The sequence below is a fragment of the Buceros rhinoceros genome, unplaced genomic scaffold (assembly GCF_000710305.1).
Source record: "Buceros rhinoceros silvestris isolate BGI_N320 unplaced genomic scaffold, ASM71030v1 scaffold13488, whole genome shotgun sequence".
NCBI lineage: Eukaryota > Metazoa > Chordata > Aves > Bucerotiformes > Bucerotidae > Buceros > Buceros rhinoceros.
In genome coordinates this window covers 1-285 of record NW_010428697.1, presented here as the reverse complement: position 1 = coordinate 285, position 285 = coordinate 1, and positions in this window count along the sequence as shown.

Here is a 285-nt window from a genome sequence, read left to right as displayed (position 1 = left end):
GTTGGGGCTGTTTGCAGGCACGCAGCCGCCATCCCAGCCCATTCTGCCCCGTTTTGCCTTAAAATGCGTTACCTCAGTAACACAGAGCCAAAAAATATATATACATACACATACGTATACATATATATCGCAGCTAAATTATTTAAAGAGCTGGTGTCACAGGCAGGTGCAAGCAGGGTGCACTTGGTAGCCGGAGCTGCTGGAGGCCGCCCGCCCCGCAGGCTGCAGCTGGGAGGAGGGATGGAGAGTCCCCGGGGACGCCGAGGCGGAAAGGAACGGCTCAGC